This window comes from Anthonomus grandis, chromosome 22, assembly GCF_022605725.1.
Source record: "Anthonomus grandis grandis chromosome 22, icAntGran1.3, whole genome shotgun sequence".
Lineage (NCBI taxonomy): Eukaryota > Metazoa > Arthropoda > Insecta > Coleoptera > Curculionidae > Anthonomus > Anthonomus grandis.
Window position 1 is genome coordinate 40933009 of NC_065567.1, and position 24564 is coordinate 40957572.

General features: G+C 35.0%; 3 long non-coding RNA genes across 5 annotated transcripts; 2 read left to right on the forward strand and 1 right to left on the reverse strand.

The window, feature by feature from the left end:
• The first annotated feature begins 7580 nt into the window (after nucleotides 1–7580).
• Nucleotides 7581–11894, forward strand: LOC126748555 (uncharacterized). Of its 3 annotated transcripts, none has more exons than XR_007664761.1 (4): nucleotides 7581–7606; nucleotides 9065–9123; nucleotides 10177–10257; nucleotides 11796–11894. It is a non-coding gene; the product is annotated as an uncharacterized LOC126748555 (long non-coding RNA). The 3 variants fall into 3 exon arrangements; XR_007664763.1 differs by lacking the exon at nucleotides 9065–9123 and adding an exon at nucleotides 9632–9690; XR_007664762.1 differs by lacking the exon at nucleotides 7581–7606 and adding an exon at nucleotides 9632–9690 and having other exon boundaries at nucleotides 9120–9145.
• Nucleotides 11895–14732: 2838 nt separating this feature from the next.
• On the forward strand, nucleotides 14733–19311 carry LOC126748556 (uncharacterized). Its single transcript, XR_007664764.1, has 4 exons — nucleotides 14733–14861; nucleotides 15545–15716; nucleotides 17782–17953; nucleotides 18642–19311. It is a non-coding gene; the product is annotated as an uncharacterized LOC126748556 (long non-coding RNA).
• A 996-nt stretch (nucleotides 19312–20307) lies between these two features.
• LOC126748553 (uncharacterized) lies at nucleotides 20308–23327 on the reverse strand. Its single transcript, XR_007664759.1, has 4 exons — nucleotides 22968–23327; nucleotides 21069–21359; nucleotides 20879–21013; nucleotides 20308–20807 (listed from the first exon to the last, which is right to left on the reverse strand). It is a non-coding gene; the product is annotated as an uncharacterized LOC126748553 (long non-coding RNA).
• Nucleotides 23328–24564: the final 1237 nt, after the last annotated feature.

Below are 24564 nucleotides of genomic sequence, written 5' to 3' on the forward strand. Positions count from 1 at the left end.
TGGATTTAGAACGACGAAATTAAGACAAAACCGTTGGATTTTTAAAGCTAGTACTGACAGAAGTTGAGATATAGATTTCCAAACTTTGGGTTTTTGGTGCACATATATGGAAACTGAAAATTTGTATCTCGGTTAATAAAGGAGCTACGACTTTGGGAATAGTCTCGTTGGATTCAGAACGACGAAGTTAAGACAAAACCGTTGCATTTTTAAAGTTAGTACTGACAGAAGTCGAGATATAGATTTCCAAACTTTGGGTTTTTGGTGCACATATATGGAAACTGAAAATTTGTATCTCGGTTAATAAAGGAGCTACGACTTTGGGAATAGTCGCGTTGGATTTAGAACGACGAAATTAAGACAAAACCGTTGGATTTTTAAAGCTAGTACTGACAGAAGTTGAGATATAGATTTCCAAACTTTGGGTTTTTGGTGCACATATATGGAAACTGAAAATTTGTATCTCGGTTATTAAAGGAGCTACGACTTTGGGAATAGTCTCATTGGATTCAGAACGCTGAAACTAAGACAAAACCGTTGGACTTTTAAAGCTAGTACTGACAGAAGTCGAGATATAGATTTCCAAACTTTGGGTTTTTGGTGCATATATATGGAAACTGAAAATTTGTATCTCGGTTAATAAAGGAGCTACGACTTTGGGAATAGTCGCGTTGGATTTAGAACGACGAAATTAAGACAAAACCGTTGGACTTTTAAAGCTAGTACTGACAGAAGTCGAGATATAGATTTCCAAACTTTGGGTTTTTGGTGCACATATATGGAAACTGAAAATTTGTATCTCGGTTAATAAAGGAGCTACGACTTTGGGAATAGTCTCGTTGGATTCAGAACGACGAAGTTAAGACAAAACCGTTGCATTTTTAAAGTTAGTACTGACAGAAGTCGAGATATAGATTTCCAAACTTTGGGTTTTTGGTGCACATATATGGAAACTGAAAATTTGTATCTCGGTTAATAAAGGAGCTACGACTTTGGGAATAGTCTCGTTGGATTCAGAACGACGAAGTTAAGACAAAACCGTTGCATTTTTAAAGTTAGTACTGACAGAAGTCGAGATATAGATTTCCAAACTTTGGGTTTTTGGTGCACATATATGGAAACTGAAAATTTGTATCTCGGTTAATAAAGGAGCTACGACTTTGCGAATAGTCTCGTTGGATTCAGAACGCTGAAACTAAGACAAAACCGTTAAATTTTTAAAGCTACTACTGACAGAAGTCGGGATATAGATTTCCAAACTTTGGGTTTTTGGTGCACATATATGGAAACTGAAAATTTGTATCTCCGTTAATAAAGGAGCTACGACTTTGGGAATAGTCGCATTGGATTTAGAACGACGAAACTAAAACAAAACCGTTGGATTTTTAAAGCTAGTACTGACAGAAGTCGAGATATAGATTTCCAAACTTTGGGTTTTTGGTGCATATATATGGAAACTGAAAATTTGTATCTCGGTTAGTAAAGGAGCTACGACTTTAGGAATAGTCTCGTTGGATTCAGAACGCTGAAACAAAGACAAAACCGTTAAATTTTTAAAGCTACTTCTGACAGAAGTCGGGATATAGATTTCCAAACTTTGGGTTTTTGGTGCACATATATGGAAACTGAAAATTTGTATCTCGGTTAATAAAGGAGCTACGACTTTGGGAATAGTCGCATTGGATTTAGAACGACGAAACTAAAACAAAACCGTTGGATTTTTAAAGCTAGTACTGACAGAAGTCGAGATATAGATTTCCAAACTTTGGGTTTTTGGTGCACATATATGGAAACTGAAAATTTGTATCTCGGTTAATAAAGGAGCTACGTTTTTGGGAATAGTCGCATTGGATTTAGAACGACGAAACTAAAACAAAACCGTTAGATTTTTAAAGCTAGTACTGACAGAAGTCGAGATATAGATTACCAAACTTTGGGTTTTTGGTGCATATCTATGGAAACTGAAAATTTGTATCTCGGTTAGTAAAGGAGCTACGACTTTGGGAATAGTCGTTGAATTTTTAAAGCTAGTACTGACAGAAGTCGAGATATAGATTTCTAAACTTTGGGTGTTTGGTGCACATATATGGAAACTGAAAATTTGTATCTCGGTTAATAAAGGAGCTACGACTTTGTGAATAGTTGCGTTGGATTTAGAACGACGAAACTAAGACAAGACCGTTAGATTTTTAAAGCTAGTACTGACAGAAGTCGAGATATAGATTTCCAAACTTTGGGTTTTTGGTGCACATATATGGAAACTGAAAATTTGTATCTCGGTTAATAAAGGAGCTACGACTTTGGGAATAGTCTCATTGGATTCAGAACGCTGAAACTAGGACAAAACCGTTGGATTTTTAAAGCTAGTACTGACAGAAGTTGAGATATAGATTTCCAAACTTTGGGTTTTTGGTGCACATATATGGAAACTGAAAATTTGTATCTCGGTTAATAAAGGAGCTACGACTTTGGGAATAGTCGCGTTGGATTTAGAACGACGAAATTAAGACAAAACCGTTGGACTTTTAAAGCTAGTACTGACAGAAGTCGAGATATAGATTTCCAAACTTTGGGTTTTTGGTGCACATATATGGAAACTGAAAATTTGTATCTCGGTTAATAAAGGAGCTACGACTTTGGGAATAGTCGCGTTGGATTTAGAACGACGAAATTAAGACAAAACCGTTGGACTTTTAAAGCTAGTACTGACAGAAGTCGAGATATAGATTTCCAAACTTTGGGTTTTTGGTGCACATATATGGAAACTGAAAATTTGAATCTCGGTTAATAAAGGAGCTACGACTTTGGAAATAGTCTCGTTGGATTCAGAACGACGAAGTTAAGACAAAACCGTTGCATTTTTAAAGTTAGTACTGACAGAAGTCGAGATATAGATTTCCAAACTTTGGGTTTTTGGTGCACATATATGGAAACTGAAAATTTGTATCTCGGTTAATAAAGGAGCTACGACTTTGGGAATAGTCTCGTTGGATTCAGAACGACGAAGTTAAGACAAAACCGTTGCATTTTTAAAGTTAGTACTGACAGAAGTCGAGATATAGATTTCCAAACTTTGGGTTTTTGGTGCACATATATGGAAACTGAAAATTTGTATCTCGGTTAATAAAGGAGCTACGACTTTGGGAATAGTCTCGTTGGATTCAGAACGACGAAGTTAAGACAAAACCGTTGCATTTTTAAAGTTAGTACTGACAGAAGTCGAGATATAGATTTCCAAACTTTGGGTTTTTGGTGCACATATATGGAAACTGAAAATTTGTATCTCGGTTAATAAAGGAGCTACGACTTTGCGAATAGTCTCGTTGGATTCAGAACGCTGAAACTAAGACAAAACCGTTAAATTTTTAAAGCTACTACTGACAGAAGTCGGGATATAGATTTCCAAACTTTGGGTTTTTGGTGCACATATATGGAAACTGAAAATTTGTATCTCGGTTAATAAAGGAGCTACGACTTTGGGAATAGTCGCATTGGATTTAGAACGACGAAACTAAAACAAAACCGTTGGATTTTTAAAGCTAGTACTGACAGAAGTCGAGATATAGATTTCCAAACTTTGGGTTTTTGGTGCATATATATGGAAACTGAAAATTTGTATCTCGGTTAGTAAAGGAGCTACGACTTTAGGAATAGTCTCGTTGGATTCAGAACGCTGAAACTAAGACAAAACCGTTAAATTTTTAAAGCTACTACTGACAGAAGTCGGGATATAGATTTCCAAACTTTGGGTTTTTGGTGCACATATATGGAAACTGAAAATTTGTATCTCGGTTAATAAAGGAGCTACGACTTTGGGAATAGTCGCATTGGATTTAGAACGACGAAATTAAGACAAAACCGTTGGACTTTTAAAGCTAGTACTGACAGAAGTCGAGATATAGATTTCCAAACTTTGGGTTTTTGGTGCATATATATGGAAACTGAAAATTTGTATCTCGGTTAGTAAAGGAGCTACGACTTTGGGAATAGTCGCATTGGATTTAGAACGACGAAACTAAAACAAAACCGTTGGATTTTTAAAGCTAGTACTGACAGAAGTCGAGATATAGATTACCAAACTTTGGGTTTTTGGTGCACATATATGGAAACTGAAAATTTGTATCTCGGTTAATAAAGGAGCTACGACTTTGGGAATAGTCGCATTGGATTTAGAACGACGAAACTAAAACAAAACCGTTGGATTTTTAAAGCTAGTACTGACAGAAGTCGAGATATAGATTACCAAACTTTGGGTTTTTGGTGCACATATATGGAAACTGAAAATTTGTATCTCGGTTAATAAAGGAGCTACGACTTTGGGAATAGTTGCGTTGGATTTAGAACGACGAAACTAAGACAAGATCTTTAGATTTTTAAAGCTAGTACTGACAGAAGTCGAGATATAGATTTCCAAACTTTGGGTGTTTGGTGCACATATATGGAAACTGAAAATTTGTATCTCGGTTAGTAAAGGAGCTACGACTTTGAGAATAGTCTCGTTGGATTCAGAACGCTAAGACTAAGATAAAACCGTTAGATTTTTAAAGCTAGTACTGACAGAAGTCGAGATATAGATTTCCAAACTTTGGGTGTTTGGTGCACATATATGGAAACTGAAAATTTGTATCTCGGTTAGTAAAGGAGCTACGACTTTGGGAATAGTCGCATTGGATTTAGAACGACGAAACTAAAACAAAACCGTTGGATTTTTAAAGCTAGTACTGACAGAAGTCGAGATATAGATTACCAAACTTTGGGTTTTTGGTGCACATATATGGAAACTGAAAATTTGTATCTCGGTTAATAAAGGAGCTACGACTTTGGGAATAGTCGCATTGGATTTAGAACGACGAAACTAAAACAAAACCGTTGGATTTTTAAAGCTAGTACTGACAGAAGTCGAGATATAGATTACCAAACTTTGGGTTTTTGGTGCACATATATGGAAACTGAAAATTTGTATCTCGGTTAATAAAGGAGCTACGACTTTGGGAATAGTTGCGTTGGATTTAGAACGACGAAACTAAGACAAGATCTTTAGATTTTTAAAGCTAGTACTGACAGAAGTCGAGATATAGATTTCCAAACTTTGGGTGTTTGGTGCACATATATGGAAACTGAAAATTTGTATCTCGGTTAGTAAAGGAGCTACGACTTTGAGAATAGTCTCGTTGGATTCAGAACGCTAAGACTAAGATAAAACCGTTAGATTTTTAAAGCTAGTACTGACAGAAGTCGAGATATAGATTTCCAAACTTTGGGTGTTTGGTGCACATATATGGAAACTGAAAATTTGTATCTCGGTTAGTAAAGGAGCTACGACTTTGGGAATAGTCGCATTGGATTTAGAACGACGAAACTAAAACAAAACCGTTGGATTTTTAAAGCTAGTACTGACAGAAGTCGAGATATAGATTACCAAACTTTGGGTTTTTGGTGCACATATATGGAAACTGAAAATTTGTATCTCGGTTAATAAAGGAGCTACGACTTTGGGAATAGTCGCGTTGGATTTAGAACGACGAAATTAAGACAAAACCGTTGGACTTTTAAAGCTAGTACTGACAGAAGTCGAGATATAGATTTCCAAACTTTGGGTGTTTGGTGCACATATATGGAAACTGAAAATTTGTATCTCGGTTAATAAAGGAGCTACGACTTTGGGAATAGTCGCGTTGGATTTAGAACGACGAAACTAAGACAAAACCGTTAGATTTTCAAAGCTAGTACTGTCAGAAGTCGAGATATAGATTTCCAAACTTTGGGTTTTTGGTGCACAGATATGGAAACTGAAAATTTGTATCTCGGTTAATAAAGAAGCTACGACTTTGGGAATAGTCTCGTTGGATTCAGAACGACGAAACTAAAACAAAACCGTTGGATTTATAAAGCTAGTACTGACAGAAGTTGAGATATAGATTTCCAAACTTAAGGTTTTTGGTGCATATATATGGAAACTAAAAATTTGTATCTCGGTTAGTAAAAGAGCTATGACTTTGGGAATAGTCTCGTTATATTCAGAACGCTGAATCTAAGATAAAACTGTTGGATTTTTAAAGCTGGTATTTACAGAAGCCGAGATATAGACTTCCAAACTTTGGGTTTTTGGTGCACATATATGGAAACTAAAAATTTGTATCTCGGTTAATAAAGGAGCTACGACTTTGGGTATGGTCTCGTTGGATTCAGAACGACAAAACTGCAGCACATTTTCGGGGAAATCGAGAAGGAAATCACCGATTTGGAGCGGAAGTGTCGTCAGAATAAAGCGGAAGTGGTGAACAAGGATGACGCGAAACCGGGAACAAGCGGGTCTAGTGGGTTTCATGAAAATGGTGAGTATTTACTTCCGATTTTACTGTTTTATTGTAAAAATGTGCTCTTTTTACTACTGTACCTTGGTTTTTTGTATTTTTTTTTGTTTAGTCCTAAAGTGCGCTTTTATTAACAATTAAACAAATATAAGAAATCTGTTCTCCATTGATTTTTATTCTGTTGTTTTAGCCTTTGTAAGTGTGAATCTGCGGTTCTTAATGCCCGGTAAATAACGTAAAAATCAAGCGGTCAAAGGGTTTTATAAGACTTTTTTAAAGGTTTTTGAGCGATTTATCGAATTATTAAAAAAAAAATAATTTTCTTAAAAAAAAATTTTTTTGCACAAAAATTATTTAATTTTTCGAAAATCTTTTATAACTTCTTTATTTTTCGATTTACGTCAAAATGTTATTCTATATGATTTGTTCTATTTTTAATTGTGAATCTAATGCTAAAAGAAAATTTTCCAATTTCCAACTAGTTTTTAAGAAAATTAGGAAAAACTGTTTAGAGGTTTCTATCAATTTTCTGGAAAACTGTTAGACCTAAAAATTATTTTTCTATTGCATCTGATGCGTATTGAAATTCGCAACAACTTTTGTTTTAACAATTTCTTTCTACGACTAATAGTTTTCCAAATAAAAATAAAAACCGAAATCATGAACATTTTTCCAGGGGATCCTTTGGATTTTTTGACGAAGACTTTTTGGGTATAACTTTTTTCTGGTACATTTTTCAAAAATGTTTTAAAAGACTTTTTTGACGCATTTTGAGTGAGTTATCGATTTGCCCAAAAAAAATTAAATTTTTTCGAAAAATTTTTTTTTTCAATTTTGCACTTCAATTCTACACTTTTTCATTTTCTCGAAAATCCTCCATAACTTCTTTATTTTTCGATTTAGGGAAAAATGTTATTCCATATGATTTGTTCTATTTTCGATTGTGAATCTTATGCAGAATGAAAAATTTCCATTTTCCTACCAGTTTTCGAGAAAATGAGGAAAAACCTGTTCAGAGATTCTAAATTTTCCAGGCATTTATTTTTATATTTTTTCATTCTATTTTTATACTGGTAAATTCGTTCCAAACGTATTTTTACCCATGTAGTTATATGTTTTTACACGTAAAATTTTCCCAATCTTTAAAAAATGGGTGCACGTGAGTCTGACCTCGCGGTTAATTTTCAAGGTCACTAGAAGGTCGACCCAAGGTGATAGGGTTGGAAAAAAATTGGTGAAAGTGAGTTTGACCTCGCGGATAATTTTCAAGGTCACTAGAAGGTCGAGACAAGGTGACAGGGTCGAAGAAAAATTGGTGTAAGTGATTTTGACCTCGCGGTTAATTTTCAAGGTCACTAGAAGGTCGACACAAGGTGAGAGGGTCCAAGAAACACTGGTGCAAGTGAGTTTAACCTCGTGGATAATTTTCAAGGTCGCTACAAGGTCGACACAAGGTAAGTAGCTCTTAGAAAAATTGGTGCAAGTAAGTTTGACCTCGCGGTTAATTCTCAAGGTCACTAGAAGGTCGACATAAGGCGACAGGGTCTAAGAAACATTGGTGCAAGTGAGTCTGACCTCGCGGATAATTTTCAAGGTCACTAGAAGGACGAGACAAGGTGACAGGGTCGAAGAAAAATTGGTGCAAGTGAGTTTGACCTCGCGGATAATTTTCAAGGTCACTAGAAGGTTGACACAAGGTGACAGGGTCGAAGAAAAATTGGTGCAAGGGATTTTGACCTCGCGAATAATTTTTAAGGTCACTAGAAGGACGAGACAAGGTGGCAGGGTCGAAGAAAAATTGGTGCAAGTAAGTCTGACCTCGCGGATAATTTTCAAGGTCACTAGAAGGTCGAGACAAGGTGATAGGATCGAAGAAAAATTGGTGCAAGTGATTTTGACCTCGCGGTTAATTCTCAAGGTCACTAGAAGGTCGACATAAGGCGACAGGGTCTAAGAAACATTGGTGCAAGTGAGTCTGACCTCGCGGATAATTTTCAAGGTCACTAGAAGGTCGAGACAAGGTGATAGGATCGAAGAAAAATTGGTGCAAGTGATTTTGACCTCGCGGTTAATTCTCAAGGTCACTAGAAGGTCGACATAAGGCGACAGGGTCTAAGAAACATTGGTGCAAGTGAGTCTGACCTCGCGGATAATTTTCAAGGTCACTAGAAGGTCGAGACAAGGTGATAGGATCGAAGAAAAATTGGTGCAAGTGATTTTGACCTCGCGGTTAATTCTCAAGGTCACTAGAAGGTCGACATAAGGCGACAGGGTCTAAGAAACATTGGTGCAAGTGAGTCTGACCTCGCGGATAATTTTCAAGGTCACTAGAAGGTCGAGACAAGGTGATAGGATCGAAGAAAAATTGGTGCAAGTGATTTTTACCTCGCGGTTAATTCTCAAGGTCACAAGAAGGTCGATACAAGGTGACAGGGTCGAAGAAAAATTGGTGCAAGTGATTTTGACCTCGCGAATAATTTTCAAGGTCACTAGAAGGTCGAGACGAGGTGACAGGGTCGAAGAAAAATTGGTGCAAGTGAGTTTGACCTCGCGGTTAATTCTCAAGGTCACTAGAAGGTCGACATAAGGCGACAGGGTCTAAGAAACATTGGTGCAAGTGAGTCTGACCTCGCGGATAATTTTCAAGGTCACTAGAAGGTCGAGACAAGTTGATAGGATCGAAGAAAAATTGGTGCAAGTGATTTTTACCTCGCGGTTAATTCTCAAGGTCACAAGAAGGTCGATACAAGGTGACAGGGTCGAAGAAAAATTGGTGCAAGTGATTTTGACCTCGCGGTTAATTTTCAAGGTCACTAGAAGGTCGAGACAAGGTGACAGGGTCGAAGAAAAATTGGTACAAGTGAGTTTGTCCTCGCGGATAATTTTCAAGGTCACTAGAAGGTCGAGACAAGGTGATAGGATCGAAGAAAAATTGGTGCAAGTGATTTTGACCTCGCGGATAATTTTCAAGGTCACTAGAAGGTCGATACAAGGTGACAGGGTCGAAGAAAAATTGGTGCAAGTGATTTTGACCTCGCGGATAATTTTCAAGGTCACTAGAAGGTCAAGACAAGGTGATAGGATCGAAGAAAAATTGGTGCAAGTGATTTTGACCTCGCGGTTAATTCTCAAGGTCACTAGAAGGTCGACATAAGGCGACAGGTTCTAAGAAACATTGGTGTAAGTGAGTCTGACCTCGCGAATAATTTTCAAGGTCACTAGAAGGTCGAGACAAGGTGATAGGATCGAAGAAAAATTGGTGCAAGTGATTTTTACCTCGCGGTTAATTCTCAAGGTCACAAGAAGGTCGATACAAGGTGACAGGGTCGAAGAAAAATTGGTGCAAGTGATTTTGACCTCGCGGTTAATTTTCAAGGTCACTAGAAGGTCGACACAAGGTGACAGGGTCGAAGAAAAATTGGTACAAGTGAGTTTGTCCTCGCGGATAATTTTCAAGGTCACTAGAAGGTCGACATAAAGTGACAGGATCGGAGAAAAATTGGTGTAAGTGATTTTGACCTCGCGGTTAATTTTTAAGGTCACTAGAAGGTCGAGACAAGGTGACAGGGTCGAAGAAAAATTGGTGCAAGTGATTTTGACCTCGCGGTTAATTTTCAAGGTCACTAGAAGGTCGACACAAGGTGACAGGGTCGAAGAAAAATTGGTGTAAGTAATTTTGACCTCGCGGTTAATTCTTAAGGTCACTAGAAGGTCGAGACAAGGTGACAGGGTCGAAGAAAAATTGGTGCAAGTGATTTTGACCTCGCGGTTAATTTTCAAGGTCACTAGAAGGTCGACACAAGGTGACAGGGTCGAAGAAAAATTAGTGCAAGTGATTTTGACTTCGCGGTTAATTTTCAAGGTCACTAGAAGGTCGACACAAGGTGACAGGGTCGAAGAAAAATTGGTGCAAGTGAGTTTGACCTCGCGGATAATTTTCAAGGTCACTAGAAGGTTGACACAAGGTGAGAGTTTCGAAGAAAAATTGGTGCAAGTGAGTCTGACCTCGCGGTTAATTTTCAAGGGCACTAGAATGTCAAAACAAGGTGACAGAGTCGAACAAAAATTGGTGCAAGGGATTTTGACCTCGCGAATAATTTTCAAGGTCACTAGAAGGTCGAGACAAGGTGGCAGGGTCGAAGAAAAATTGGTACAAGTGAGTTTGTCCTCGCGGATAATTTTCAAGGTCACTAGAAGGTCGACATAAAGTGACAGGATCGGAGAAAAATTGGTGTAAGTGATTTTGACCTCGCGGTTAATTCTTAAGGTCACTAGAAGGTCGAGACAAGGTGACAGGGTCGAAGAAAAATTGGTGCAAGTGATTTTGACCTCGCGGTTAATTTTCAAGGTCACTATAAGGTCGACACAAGGTGACAGGGTCGAAGAAAAATTAGTGCAAGTGATTTTGACCTCGCGGTTAATTTTCAAGGTCACTAGAAGGTCGACACAAGGTGACAGGGTCGAAGAAAAATTGGTGCAAGTGAGTTTGACCTCGCGGATAATTTTCAAGGTCACTAGAAGGTTGACACAAGGTGAGAGTTTCGAAGAAAAATTGGTGCAAGTGAGTCTGACCTCGCGGTTAATTTTCAAGGTCACTAGAAGGTCAAAACAAGGTGACAGAATCGAAGAAAAATTGGTGCAAGGGATTTTGACCTCGCGAATAATTTTCAAGGTCACTAGAAGGTCGAGACAAGGTGGCAGGGTCGAAGAAAAATTAGTGCAAGTGAGTCTGACCTCGCGGATAATTTTCAAGGTCACTAGAAGGTCGAGACAAGGTGATAGCGTCGAAGAAAAATTGGTGCAAGTGATTTTGACCTCGCGGTTAATTCTCAAGGTCACTAGAAGGTCGACATAAGGCGACAGGGTCTAAGAAACATTGGTGCAAGTGAGTCTGACCTCGCGGATAATTTTCAAGGTCACTAGAAGGTTGACACAAGGTGACAGGGTCGAAGAAAAATTAATACTAGTGAGTTTGTCCTCGCGGATAATTTTCAAGGTCACTAGAAGGTCGACATAAGGTGACAGGGTCGAAGAAAAATTGGTGTAAGTGATTTTGACCTCGCGGTTAATTCTCAAGGTCACTAGAAGGTCGAGACAAGGTGACAGGGTCGAAGAAAAATTGGTGCAAGTGAGTTTGTCCTCGCGGTTAATTCTCAAGGTCACTAGAAGGTCGAGACAAGGTGACAGGGTCGAAGAAAAATTGGTGTAAGTGATTTTGACCTCGCGGTTAATTCTCAAGGTCACTAGAAGGTCGAGACAAGGTGACAGGGTCGAAGAAAAATTGGTGCAAGTGAGTTTGTCCTCGCGGATAATTTTCAAGGTCACTAGAAGGTTGACATAAGGTGACAGGATCGGAGAAAAATTGGTGCAAGTGAGTTTGACCTCAAGGATAATTTTTAAGGTCACTAGAAGTTCGAGACAAGTTAAGTAGTTCGTAGAAAGTAAGTGCAAGTGAGTTTGACCTCGCGGTTAATTCTCAAGGTCACTAGAAGGTCGAGACAAGGTGACAGGGTCGAAGAAAAATTGGTGCAAGTGATTTTGACCTCGCGGTTAATTTTCAAGGTCACTAGAAGGTCGACACAAGGTGACAGGGTCGAAGAAAAATTGGTGTAAGTGATTTTGACCTCGCGGTTAATTCTCAAGGTCACTAGAAGGTCGAGACAAGGTGACAGGGTCGAAGAAAAATTGGTGCAAGTGAGTTTGTCCTCGCGGATAATTTTCAAGGTCACTAGAAGGTTGACATAAGGTGACAGGATCGGAGAAAAATTGGTGCAAGTGAGTTTGACCTCAAGGATAATTTTTAAGGTCACTAGAAGTTCGAGACAAGTTAAGTAGTTCGTAGAAAGTAAGTGCAAGTGAGTTTGACCTCGCGGTTAATTCTCAAGGTCACTAGAAGGTCGACACAAGGTGAGGGGTTCGAAGAAAAATTGGTGTAAGTGAGTTTGACCTCGCGGATAATTTTCAAGGTCACTTAAAGGCCATATCAAGGTAAATAATTCTTCACCAATTTTTCTTCGACTCTGTCACCTTGTGTCGACCTTCTAGTGACCTTGAAAATTATCCGCGAGGTCAAACTCACTTGCACCAATTTTTCTAACAACTACTCACCTTGTGTCGACCTTCTAGTGACCTTGAAAATTATCCGCGAGGTCAAACTCACTTGCACCAATTTTTCTAGGAACTACTTACTTTGTGTCGACCTTGTAGTGACCTTGAAAATTAACCGCGAGGTCATATTCACTTGCACTTATTTTCTACGATCTACTTAACTTGTCTCGACCTTCGAGTGACCTTGAAAATTTTCTGCGAGGTCAAACTCACTTGCACCAATTTTTCTAACAAATACTCACCTTGTGTCGACCTTCGAGTGACCTTGAAAATTATCCGCGAGGTCATATTCACTTGCACTTAATTTCTGCGATCTACTTACCTTGTCACGACCTTCTAGTGACCTTGAAAATTGTCCACGAGGTCAAACTCCCTTGAATCAATTTTTCTAACATCTACTCACCTTGTGTCGACCTTCTAGTGACCTTGAAAATTATCCGCGAGGTCATATTCACTTGCACTTATTTTCTACGATCCACTTAACTTGTCTCGACCTTCGAGTGACCTTGAAAATTTTCTGCGAGGTCAAACTCACTTGCACCAATTTTTCTAGGAACTACTTATTTTGTGTCGATCTTGTAGTGACCTTGAAAATTATTTGCGAGGTCAAACTCACTTGCACCAATTTTTCTAACAACTACTCACCTCGTCTCGACCTTCTAGTGACCTTGAAAATTACCTGGGGGGGTCATATTCACTTGCACTTATATTCTACGAACTACCTACCTCGTCTCGACCTTTTAGTGACCTTGAAAATTATCCGCGAGGTCAAACTCACTTGCATCAATTTTTCTAACAACTACTTACCTTGTGTCGACCTTGTAGTGACCTTGAAAATTTTCCGCGAGGTCATATTCACTTGCACTTATATTCTACGAAGTACCTACCTTGTCTCGACCTTCTAGTGACCTTAAAAATTATCCGCGAGGTCATATTCACTTGCACTTATTTTCTACGATCTACTTAACTTGTCTCGACCTTCTAGTGACCTTGAAAATTATCCGCGAGGTCATATTTACTTGCACCTATTTTCTACGATCTACTTAACTTGTCTCGACCTTCGAGTGACCTTGAAAATTTTCTGCGAGGTCAAACTCACTTGCACCAATTTTTCTAACAACTACTCACCTTGTGTCGACCTTCTAGTGACCTTGAAAATTATCCGCGAGGTCATATTTACTTGCACCTATTTTCTACGATCTACTTAACTTGTCTCGACCTTCGAGTGACCTTGAAAATTTTCTGCGAGGTCAAACTCACTTGCACCAATTTTTCTAACAACTACTCACCTTGTCTCGCCCTTCTAGTGAACTTGAAAATTATCTGCGAGGTCAAACTCACTTGCACCAATTTTTCTAGGAACTACTTACTTTGTGTCGACCTTGTGTTGACCTTGAAAATTATCCGCGAGGTTAAACTCACTTGCACCAATTTTTCTAACAACTACACACCTTGTCTCGACCTTCTAGTGACCTTGAAAATTATTCGCGAGATCAAACTCACTTGCACCAATTTTTCTAGGAACTACTTACCTTGATTCGACCTTCAAGTGACCTTGAAAATACCTTTCAAGGTCAAATTTTCTTAGTACATTAAACTGTTTTCTTTTGTCCCAACTGAGCCTACTATTTGATGGTACTTCTAGAGTACCATCATTATTTGACTTCTTCTTCTTCTCCTTCTTTAATGTTGTTAAATTTGCAGATGACCACTCGACCACCGAGGACGAGAGAAAGAAGAAGAAGAATCAGAAACGAAACGAACAAAGACAACACAAAACAGAGATAGATAAACGCAAGGGTTACGCCGAAGACGCCTCAAAGGAGAACTACAGCATGTGGGTACCACCGACCGATCAAACCGGAGACGGTCGTACCAGTTTTAACGAAAAATTGGGTTATTAATTAAAGAAACAACAAAATCAAGTTTATTAATATTTTATTATTATTTAATGTCCACTTAATTATAAAGATTCAAAGCGTTCTATTCCTAACAGTCTATTGGATACAATAAATGGTACTTATTAAATATCACATAGGAAAATTTTATTTATCCCCTCTTTCTCCTTACAAATGAATATGGGGTAAGTATACTTAATTTAATAATAATATCCTTGTCTAGCTCATTATAGTACCTAGGGAACTTGTACAAATAAAATGTTATGCAAAATGTTCGATCTAATAAAGTACATGTTAATGGTAAAAAACAGAAATTTCGATTTTTTTCAAAAATTACAATTTTTTTAGTTTTTTATTAATACGTACAAGGTGCCCCTTTGTAAGGAGTACTTGACAGTTTTTAAATGAAGGCTCTATCTTTAATACCAAAAAAGTTATGCAAAATTTACGATCTTATAAAGTACATGTTAATTGTAAAAAACGGAAATTTCGATTTTTCTCAAAAACTATAATTTTTTCAATTATAATAATTATGTGCAAGGTGCCCCATCACTAGGAGTGCTTGGCAGTTTTTAAACGAAAGCTTTATCTTTAATAACAAAAAAGTTATGCAAAATTTTCCATCTAAAAAAGTACATGTTAATTGTAAAAAACCGAAATTTCGATTTTTCTCAAAAACTATAATTTTTTAAATTTTGATAATTATGTGCAAGGTGCCCCTTCACTAGGAGTACTTGGCAGTTTTTAAATGTAAGCTCTATCTTTAATAACAAGAAAGTTATGCAAAATTTTCGATCTAAAAATACTTAATTGTAAAAAACCGAAATTTCGATTTTTCTCAAAAACTATAATTTTTTCAATTTTGATAATTATGTGCAAGGTGCCCCTTCACTAGGAGTACTTGACTGTTTTTAAATAAAAGCTCTATATTTAATAACAAAAAAAATATGCAAAATTTTCGATATAAAAAAGTACATGGTAATTGTAAAAAACCGAAATTTCGATTTTTCTGAAAAACTATAAATTTTTAAATTTTGATAATTATGTGCAAGGTGCCCCTTCACTAGGAGTACTTGACTGTATTTAAATGAAAGCTCTATCTTTAATAACAAAAAAGTTATTCAAAATTTTCGATCTAAAAAAGTACATGTTAATTGTAAAAAACCGAAATTTCGATTTTTCTCAAAAACTATAATTTTTTCAATTATAATAATTATGTGCAAGGTGCCCCTTCACTAGGAGTGCTTGGCAGTTTTTAAATGAAAGCTTTATCTTTAATAACCAAAAAGTTATGCAAAATTTTCGATCTAAAAAAGTACATGTTAATTGTAAAAAACCGAAATTTCGATTTTTCTCAAAAACTATAATTTTTTAAATTTTGATAATTATGTGCAAGGTGCCCCTTCACTAGGAGTACTTGGCAGTTTTTAAATGTAAGCTCTATCTTTAATAACAAGAAAGTTATGCAAAATTTTCGATCTAAAAAAGTACATGTTAATTGTAAAAAACCGAAATTTCGATTTTTCTCAAAAACTATAATTTTTTCAATTTTGATAATTATGTGCAAGGTGCCCCTTCACTAGGAGTACTTGACTGTTTTTAAATGAAAGCTCTATCTTTAATAACAAAAAAGTTATGCAAAATTTTCGATCTAAAAAAGTACATGTTAATTGTAAAAAACCAAAATTTCGATTTTACTCAAAAACTATAATTTTTTAAATTTTGATAATTATGTGCAAGGTGCCCCTTCACTAGGAGTACTTGACTGTTTTTAAATGAAAGCTCTATCTTTAATAACAAAAAAGTTATGCAAAATTTTCGATCTAAAAAAGTACATGTTAATTGTAAAAAACCGAAATTTCGATTTTTTTCAAAAACTATAATTTTTTCAATTTTGATAATTATGTGCAAGGTGCCCCTTTGCGAGGAGTACTTGGCAGTTTTTAAATGAAAGCTCTATCTTTAATAACAAAAAAGTTATGCAAAATTTTCGATCTAAAAAAGTACATGTTAATTGTAAAAAACCGAAATTTCGATTTTCTTCAAAAACTACAATTTTTTCAATTCTGATAATTATGTGCAAGGTGCCCCTTTGCCAGGAGTGCTTGGCAGTTTTTAAATGAAAGCTCTATCTTTAATAACAAAAAAGTTATGCAAAATTTTCGATCTAAAAAAGTACATGTTAATTGTAAAAAACCGAAATTTCGATTTTCCTCAAAAACTATAATTTTTTCAATTTTGATAATTATGTGCAAGGTGCCCCTTCACTAGGAGTACTTGACTGTTTTTAAATGAAAGCTCTATCTTTAATAACAAAAAAGTTATGCAAAATTTTCGATCTAAAAAAGTACATGTTAATTGTAAAAAACCAAAATTTCGATTTTACTCAAAAACTATAAATTTTTAAATTTTGATAATTATGTGCAAGGTGCCTCTTTACTAGGAGTACTTAACTGTTTTTAAATGAAAGCTCTATCTTTAATAACAAAAAAGTTATGCAAAATTTTCGATCTAAAAAAGTACATGTTAATTGTAAAAAACCGAAATTTCGATTTTTTTCAAAAACTATAATTTTTTTTAATTTTGATAATTATGTGCAAGGTGCCCCTTTGCGAGGAGTACTTGGCAGTTTTTAAATGAAAGCTCTATCTTTAATAGCAAAAAAGTTATGCAAAATTTTCGATCTAAAAAAGTACATGTTAATTGTAAAAAACCGAAATTTCGATTTTCTTCAAAAACTATAATTTTTTCAATTTTGATAATTATGTGCAAGGTGCCCCTTTGCGAGGAGTACTTGGCAGTTTTTAAATGAAAGCTCTATCTTTAATAACAAAAAAGTTATGCAAAATTTTCGATCTAAAAAAGTACATGTTAATTGTAAAAAACCAAAATTTCGATTTTACTCAAAAACTATAAATTTTTAAATTTTGATAATTATGTGCAAGGTGCCTCTTTACTAGGAGTACTTGACTGTTTTTAAATGAAAGCTCTATCTTTAATAACAAAAAAGTTATGCAAAATTTTCGATCTAAAAAAGTACATGTTAATTGTAAAAAACCGAAATTTCGATTTTCTTCAAAAACTATAATTTTTTCAATTTTGATAATTATGTGCAAGGTGCCCCTTTACTAGGAGTACTTGGCAGTTTTTAAATGAAAGCTCTATCTTTAATAACAAAAAAGTTATGCAAAATTTTCGATCTAAAAAAGTACATGTTAATTGTAAAAAACCGAAATTTCGATTTTTCTCAAAAACTATAATTTTTTCAATTTTGATAATTATGTGCAAGGTGCCCCTTTACTAGGAGTACTTGGCAGTTTTTAAATGAAAGCTCTATCTTTAATAACAAAAAAGTTATGCAAAATTTTCGATCTAAAAAAGTACATGTTAATTGTAAAAAACCGAAATTTCGATTTTTTTCAAAAACTATAATTTTTTCAATTTTGATAATTATGTGCAAGGTGCCCCTTTGCGAGGAGTACTTGGCAGTTTTTAAATGAAAGCTCTATCTTTAATAACAAAAAAGTTATGCAAAATTTTCGATCTAAAAAAGTACATGTTAATTGTAAAAAACCGAAATTTCGATTTTTCTCAAAAACTATAATTTTTTCAATTTTGATAATTATGTGCAAGGTGCCCCTTTACTAGGAGTACTTGGCAGTTTTTAAATGAAAGCTCTATCTTTAATAACAAAAAAGTTATGCAAAATTTTCGATCTAAAAAAGTACATGTTAATTGTAAAAAACCGAAATTTCGATTTTTCTCAAAAACTATAATTTTTTCAATTATAATAATTATGTGCAAGGTGCCCCTTCACTAGGAGTGCTTGGCAGTTTTTAAATGAAAGCTTTATCTTTAATAACCAAAAAGTTATGCAAAATTTTCGATCTAAAAAAGTACATGTTAATTGTAAAAAACCGAAATTTCGATTTTTCTCAAAAACTATAATTTTTTAAATTTTGATAATTATGTGCAAGGTGCCCCTTCACTAGGAGTACTTGGCAGTTTTTAAATGTAAGCTCTATCTTTAATAACAAGAAAGTTATGCAAAATTTTCGATCTAAAAAAGTACATGTTAATTGTAAAAAACCGAAATTTCGATTTTTCTCAAAAACTATAATTTTTTCAATTTTGATAATTATGTGCAAGGTGCCCCTTCACTAGGAGTACTTGACTGTTTTTAAATGAAAGCTCTATCTTTAATAACAAAAAAGTTATGCAAAATTTTCGATCTAAAAAAGTACATGTTAATTGTAAAAAACCAAAATTTCGATTTTACTCAAAAACTATAATTTTTTAAATTTTGATAATTATGTGCAAGGTGCCCCTTCACTAGGAGTACTTGACTGTTTTTAAATGAAAGCTCTATCTTTAATAACAAAAAAGTTATGCAAAATTTTCGATCTAAAAAAGTACATGTTAATTGTAAAAAACCGAAATTTAGATTTTTCTCAAAAACTATAATTTTTTCAATTTTGATAATTATGTGCAAGGTGCCCCTTCGCTGGGAGTACTTAACAGTTTTTAAATGAAAGCTCTATCTTAAATAACAAAAAAGATATGCAAAATTTTCGATCTAAAAAAATACATGTAAATTGTAAAAAATCGAAATTTCGATTTTTCTCAAAAACTATAAATTTTTAAATTTTGATAATAATGTGCAAGGTGCGCCTTTACTAGGAGTACTTGACTGTTTTTAAATGAAAGCTCTATCGTTAATAACAAAAAAGTTATGCAAAATTTTCGATCTAAAAAAGTACATGTTAATTGTAAAAAACCGAAATTTAGATTTTTCTCAAAAACTATAATTTTTTCAATTTTGATAAATATGTGCAATGTGCCCCTTCGCTGGGAGTACTTAACAGTTTTTAAATGAAAGCTCTATCTTAAATAACAAAAAAGATATGCAAAATTTTCGATCTAAAAAACTACATGTAAATTGTAAAAAATCGAAATTTCGATTTTTCTCAAAAACTATAAATTTTTAAATTTTGATAATTATGTGCAAGGTGCCCCTTTACTAGGAGTACTTGACTGTTTTTAAATGAAAGCTCTATCTTTAATAACAAAAAAGTTATGCAAAATTTTCGATCTAAAAAAGTACATGTTAATTGTAAAAAACCGAAATTTCGATTTTTTTCAAAAACTACAATTTTTTTAGTTTTTGATTATTACGTACAAGGTGCCCCTTTGCAAGGAGTACTTAACAGTTTTTAAATGAAAGCTCTATCTTAAATACCAAAAAAGTTATGCAAAATTTACGAACTTATAAAGTACATGTTAATGGTAAAAAACCGAAATTTCGTTTTTTTTTTCAAAAACTACAATTTTTTTAGTTTTTTATTATTACGTACAAGGTGCCCCTTTGCAAGGAGTACTTAACAGTTTTTAAATGAAAGCTCTATCTTTAATAACAAAAAAGTTATGCAAAATTTTCGATCTAAAAAAGTACATGTTAATTGTAAAAAACCGAAATTTCGATTTTTTTCAAAAACTACAATTTTGTTAGTTTTTGATTATTACGTACAAGGTGCCCCTTTGCAAGGAGTACTTGACAGTTTTTAAATGAAAGCTCTATCTTTAATAACAAAAAAGTTATGCAAAATTTTCGATCTAAAAAAGTACAGGTTAATTGTAAAAAACGGAAATTTCGATTTTTCTCAAAAACTACAATTTTTTTAGTTTTTGATTATTACGTACAAGGTGCCCCTTTGCAAGGAGTACTTAACAGTTTTTAAATGAAAGCTCTATCTTAAATACCAAAAAAGTTATGCAAAATTTACGAACTTATAAAGTACATGTTAATGGTAAAAAACCGAAATTTCGTTTTTTTTTTCAAAAACTACAATTTTTTTAGTTTTTTATTATTACGTACAAGGTGCCCCTTTGCAAGGAGTACTTAACAGTTTTTAAATGAAAGCTCTATCTTTAATAACAAAAAAGTTATGCAAAATTTTCGATCTAAAAAAGTACAGGTTAATTGTAAAAAACGGAAATTTCGATTTTTCTCAAAAACTACAATTTTTTTAGTTTTTGATTATTACGTACAAGGTGCCCCTTTGCAAGGAGTACTTGACAGTTTTTAAATGAAAGCTCTATCTTAAATACCAAAAAAGTTATGCAAAATTTACGAACTTATAAAGTACATGTTAATGGTAAAAAACCGAAATTTCGTTTTTTTTTTCAAAAACTACAATTTTTTTAGTTTTTTATTATTACGTACAAGGTGCCCCGTTGTAAAAATTAAAAATAAATAATTATAAAAACAAACACGATATAGCTTGACTTGCCTTAATCCTAACTTCTTCTGACTCGTCTTGCATCAGTCTAATCAGTTTATCGCAGACAGTTTCCAGTGAAACTTTAGTAGTTTGGCGTAGAAAAAACCGGTGACAAGGGCGGGATTGGCGCTTAGACACCACCATTAAACCAACTCGTCCTCGATTTGATCCCCAAGTAACCTTGATATCATTGATTCCATAAATCCCTAATTAAATTCAAAATAGATCACAAACAAACTGCATGAATATTACATTTAAGGTGCTGCCATTTACTTACTATGCGTTTAATTAACTCCTTAATAAAATCCGTGAACATCAAGTCGGTGTCGTCGCCCAAACACTCCTGGATCATGCGGTATACCTCCGGAAAATCCAGATAAGGGCCAACCTTCTGGATTGTACTTTTAGAGGCCTAAATGGGGTCCATGCATGAGTTAAGTGAGTAAAATAATCCGAAAAAGTCATACCTTGACAACATACACGTCTGGATTGCATAGATGCAAGAGTAAAGTGATGAGGTTCCCTTGGATCTCACTCGATCCTTGAATGCCTCAAAATTGGTCTCCTGGCCAAGGGATGTTGCCAGATCTCCTAATAACTGGATCGAGGATCTCCTTAGACCTGGATCCTCTTGACCGAATAGCAACTTGATCCTCACTGCTCCGGTAACTTGAAAGGAACTGAATTTGAACCCTGGCAAACTGTTCAGGAGTTTCGAGAAGGATTGCAGGGACTCCAGGATCAGCTCGCTTTCGTTCCTAGATAAGGAAGAATAGGTCGATCATTTTGTAAATGATTAAATTAAGAGTAGAACCTTTCAAGGAACCTACAGTTGAGTAGCTCGTTGTCGAGTTATTTCTTCGGGTCCTATTTATTTATTAAGAAATAAATCCTGGAATTTTTACTGAATTGACTTAGAAAATGGACAATATTGATAATGTGGACTAAAAACTCATTAAAATCCATATTGAGATTTGATCACCAGAAACAAAGTCTGTGATAATCACAGAAAAGCTTGCCGGTCAATAAAATCAATCAATTAATAAATTGTCACTGTCAAAATTAGATGTTTTATTTGTAATTCTTATGGTAGAGATTTATTCAAAGTAAGTATATGTAAACGGAATCCAGGTATTAGAGGTTTTTAAAGAAGAAGAGGGAGAAGAAGAAGAAGAAAAAGAAGAAGCAGAAGAAACTTAGGACTCAACTGCTTGTAAAAAATCAATAATTTTGTCCAGGCATTTAAAAAAGAGGAAGAAGAAGAAGGAGAAGAGAAGTAGCAGTAGCCAAAGTGCGAGAGAAAAGAAGAGAGATGAGAGATGAGAGAGAGAAAAGAGGGTTCGTATGTCAAAGAAACCACTTATGTCGGGAAATCTCAGTTAATTCACCTCAGTTATGGGCTTAGTTTTAACACCTTTTAATAACAAAATAGATAACATAAATTGCTAGCCAAGAAACAGGACAGTTGTAACCTTACCTATTAATAATAAAAGCACTGACCTGGATTAAAACCTTTTAACGGAACCACGGAGTCAAAAGCGCCATACTTCTTTATTAAATAATGTAAACGAAGTGTGATAAACGAAGTAATAATCATATGTATACTCCGAGCAGAAATGTAGGGTTTAAAGAATGTCATACATTTCCACAAATAAATAAAATATTTAAGACGCCCGATATTCTAATAGAACGAACTATAGCAAATTTAGAGGTCGTTCCGCTACATTATATATTTAAGAAAGAACTACGGGTTTGATAAATTTTTTTAATTTTCAAAATTTTTATAGACACTTTTTGTTCCAAATTAAAAATAGAACAAAGTACAAAGAATAACATTTAACCGTAAAACGAAAATAAAGGAGTTATGGGAGGTATTTGAAATTTTTGAAAAATTGAAAAAAAAATATTTTTTTTTGGCAAATCGATAGACCATTTAAAACACTTTAAAAAAATTATATAAAACTTTTCGAAAAATGCACCAAAAAAAAGTTATACGCAAAAAGTCTTTCTCAAAAATGCAAAGGGTTAACCCTGGAAAATTGCTCATAAATTCGGTTTTTATTTTTTTTCGGGAAAAATATTGGTTGCAGAAAAAAAATTGTATTAACAAAAGTCGTTTGGACCCTCAATGCCCATCAGATTCAATAAAAAAAAGATTTTTAAGTCTAACAGTTTTCCAGAAAATTGAGAAAAGCCTTTAAACAGTTTATCTTTATTTTCTCGAAAACTAGATGTAATATTAAAAATAAAATTTTTGCACCGAATTTCCGATCAAAAACAGAACAAATCATAATGAACGATATTTAATCGTAAAACAAGAAATACCAGAATTATAAAAGATTTTTGAGAAAAGTTAAGAAACTTACCCCAAATTGTGATAATCCAAACAGTTCATTGAAATGCCCAGTATCTGATTGCAGTACCGCACCACGAGCTCCTTATTCAAATTCTCCGGGGCATACCCCGATCTTCCGCACCCAGCAGCTTTGGTCCAGCTGGACATCCAAAATCATCTCCAATAGGTTTTCTATTAAAACCGCCTGTTTGCACTCTACATTGTCCTTGATCAAGTAGGTAAAGAAAGCGACCACTACCGTCCACTGAGGTATCAGGTCCGACCGAATACTGGGCCCATAAAGGAGACGATCCATGACAAAGTGTGCTACATGTCTGCACATATGTCCCCCACCACTGTTTCGGTCATTTTTAGAAAGAGAAGTTAGTCCTGGTCGTTGCAGAGAGAGCTGAAAAATAAAAGGTATGGTCACATGTAAACGAGTGAGTCAACCCATATCCCCCACCCGCCCCACACTGTTTATCAGTAAGAAATTATATACCCCCCTTTCAAATTTTTTCATAATTTTTTTTTTTATTCGAATTCCAACTAACTATAACAGCGGATTATTCTCATCAAGTAGATCACGAAAATACCGGGTTATAAGGGAATCTGAGCAGAACTAAGAAATCGAGTATTTTTTCGACCTCGATTTTGAGGCCAAAAATGGGCTACAAAAATGCCATATCTCGGCTCTCGTAGAAGCTACGACCTTGCGGATGGTCTCGTTGGATTCAGAAGAACGAAACTAAGACAACAATGTTGAAATCTTCCCGATAGCTCCCACAGAAGCCCAGATATCGATCTTCAAAGTTTGGGTTTTTTCATTTTTCGGGTATACCCCCCCGTATCGAATTTTTTCACCAAAAATTGATTTTTTCGAAATCAAACTAAGTATACCAGCGTCTTATTCTGATCACCTAAATAACGAAAACACCAGGTTATAACAGGATCCGAGCAGAACTAAGCGAATGAGAGCACTTTGAAAATCCTGAAAAAGTCGTTTCCGACGTCCGTTTTTGAGGCCAAAAATGGGCTACAAAAATGCCATATCTCGGCTATCGTAAAAGCTACGATCTTGCGGATGGTCTCGTTGGATACAAAATGCCGAAACTAAGACAAGACCGTTGGAATTTTCCCGATAGCTCCCATAGAAGCCGAGATATCGACCTTCAAAGTTTGGGTTTTTTCATTTTTCGGGTATACCCCCCCGTATCGAATTTTTCACCAAAAATTGATTTTTTTCGAAATCGAAATCAAACTAAGTATACCAGCGTCTTATTTGGATCACCTAGATTACGAAAACACCGGGTTATAACAGGATCCGAGCAGAACTAAGGGAATGAGAGCACTTTGAAAATCCTGAAAAAGTCGTTTTCGACGTCTGTTTTTGAGGCCAAAAATGGGCATCAAAAATGCCATATCTCGGCGATCGTAAGAGCTACGACCTTGCGGATGGTCTCGTTGGATTTAGAATGACGAAACTAAGACAAAACCGTTGGAATTTTCCCGATAGCTCCCATAGAAGCCGAGATATCGACTTTAGAAGTTTGGGATTTTTCATTTTTCGGGTATACCCCCCCGTATCGAATTTTTCACCAAAAATTGATTTTTTTCGAAATCAAACT